Here is a 2,514-nt window from a genome sequence, read left to right as displayed (position 1 = left end):
GCCTTGGGAGCAGCTGGAGACAACAATGAAAGCTGGTACCTCTGTGCCTTGTGGTGGGCCTGAAGGTGCTCCACGACCCTGGAGTGATAGTCTTAAAGAAGGTGGGTGTGAAGGGAGAGAAAGAACACCTTCTCTTCTCATTTTGTAATGGTGCCCAGCCATGTTACAGATGGTAACTACTTTGTCATCATGGGTCCTGTGGTGGGGGTGAGGGGTGGATAAAAGGAAGCAGAGCAGAACCCCAGCCAAGCCCTTATGGACCTGGGGCATAAGCGAGAAATCTGTTGGTTTTAAGCCACTTAATTAATGATTGCATTACCACAAGATAGGCTAGCTCATGTTGACTGACAGAGTTGGAGGGCAACAGTAAACGTGGGAGAATTTTCTAGTGAGCAGACCTCCCCCAAGCAGAGCTGTGACAGCTGCTTTCACCTCTGCATTTCTTAGGCTGTAGATGATGGGGTTCAGTGAGGGTGTCACGGCGGCATAAAACAGTGTGATAATCTTATCCACATTGGGATTCTTTGCCTTAGGCTTGAGGTACATGAAGGAGATGGTCCCATAGAAAATCACCACCACTGTGAGGTGTGCAGAGCAGGTAGAGAAGGCTTTGCGCCGGCCTGAAGCAGAGGGAACCCGAAAGATGGCAGCCAGGATGAAAATGTAGGAGAGGCAGATGAGCAGGAGAGGGGTCACTGTCAGGATGGTTGTAGCCACCATCAATACCAGGGCATTAAGGGAGATGTCCCCACAGGCGAGTTTCAGCACTGCTAAGATCTCACAGAAGAAGTGGTTGATGACATTGTGGCCACAGAAGGGGAGGCGCCAGATCAGGATGGACTGTAGCAGTGAGTTGACAAAGCCTGTCCCCCAGCTCAGCACTGCCATCTGCATGCACATCTGTGGAGTCATGAGCTCTGTGTACCTGAGTGGGTGGCAGATGGCCACATAACGGTCATAGGCCATCGCAGCCAGGAGCAAGCATTCTGTAGCACCCAAAGCCAGGGTCAAGTACATCTGTAGGGCACAGGCTGGGAAGGAGATGGTACTTCTGGTTTGTAGGAAGTTGGTGAGCATGAGAGGCATGAAGGAGGAGGTGCCACAGATTTCTATGAGGGAGAGGTTGCTGAGAAAGAAGTACATGGGGTTGTGCAGGTGGGGGTCCAGCATGATCAGCACCATGAGGAAGGAGTTCCCCAGCAGATTCATGCAGTATATGCCCAGGCAAAGCACAAACAGGACCATCTCTAGGTCATGGTGCCCATGGAGCCCCAGCAGGACATAGTCCATCACGACTGTCTGGTTTGTTTCCTCCATATCATCGTCTTTGCTCTTTAACAATCTGGACCACAGAGCTTTTAGAAAGAAGCTCTTGATGGTGTGGGGACCAAGGGTGCTGGATGTGTGACTTGCAGTGTATCAGCCTCCCTCTCTGGAACCGAGTTTTATCATCTGTACAAGGAGAGAGAAGCCTTCAGGCCTGCATCTGGCCCTCCCAGCTCTGCTGTTCTATGGACTTTGAGGGGAATTGCAACATCCTGGCTCTCTATACTCTTGGTTGTTCTTTCCAGGGGATTTCAGAGGGGACAGTAGAATATGAAATATATGTGACATGTTTTCTTTTTTTAAAAAAAAGAGTTCCTACCATTCAAAGGAACCATTTTTTCTCAGTTATGACTTCCTATGCCTATTAATGCCCACTGTATTTCAGATTCTTTCATTCAGTGATTCATTCATACCCTGTGGTAGGTATTGTTTCAGGTGCTGGGGCTATACCAGTAAGAAAAATAAGAAAACAAAAAGATTCCACACTGTCTCTGTTGTACCCTCACTTCCTTGACTGAGGTGACATTCTGGGAAGCAGGTGTATGATGGCTGATCTTACCCAGTGTCCCTCTGGGCCTTGGGGATGGAACACTTTGGTGTGTAATTCTGAATTATGGTCATTTCTCCTTAAGGAATCAGAAACCATTCATTGCTTTTTCAAAAGAACACACATGAACATTTGTACCCCGATGGAGGTAGATATAGAGGTACAATAGAATTGCTGGTCACAGGATTTAGTCCTGGTCAAGAGAGCCAAGTGACTCACTAGTGGGCTTCCTAGTTGCTTTTTGGGATAAGTGAGATTGGCAGGGATGCCAGGCAAGTAGGCACACCTGGAGCTCATCTGGCCTTGGCGTGGCCGGTTGTTGACTAGCTTTAGAAAGGCAGGAAGGAGGCTGAGGTTTGTTCCCAGCAGCCTCCATTGCTGTGCCAAGCTGGTCTCAAGGCCTTCTTGGAATAGGACAGTGTTAAAATTCACAGGAGGGAGCTCTCATGTCCCCAAAGCCCAATAGTGCCATTAGCACAGGAAAGCTGTTTTAGGGGTCAGGTGGCTACTACAAGTTGGTGCCTGTGCCTGGTGCTGAGAGTACGCCAGACACAGTCTTGTCTTCTGCCTTCCTGGAGCTTACACTCATGCACTCATTCTCTGGATTCCAGCAACCATCCATTCCTTCCCTGGCTTTAGAC

At 49.0% G+C, this 2,514-nt stretch overlaps 1 pseudogene across 1 annotated transcript; it reads right to left on the bottom strand.

Annotated features, from left to right (window-relative positions):
* Positions 1 to 309: 309 nt before the first annotated feature.
* LOC308642836 (olfactory receptor 13C7-like) lies at positions 310 to 1,452 on the bottom strand (annotated as a pseudogene). Its single transcript has one exon. The product of its transcript is annotated as an olfactory receptor 13C7-like (transcript).
* Between the last annotated feature and the right edge of the window lie 1,062 nt (positions 1,453 to 2,514).

The sequence above is a fragment of the Spermophilus citellus genome (assembly GCF_964194105.1).
Source record: "Spermophilus citellus genome assembly, chromosome: 2".
NCBI lineage: Eukaryota > Metazoa > Chordata > Mammalia > Rodentia > Sciuridae > Spermophilus > Spermophilus citellus.
Note: the sequence above shows the minus strand (reverse complement) of the source record. Positions and strands in the feature narration are given on the sequence as shown.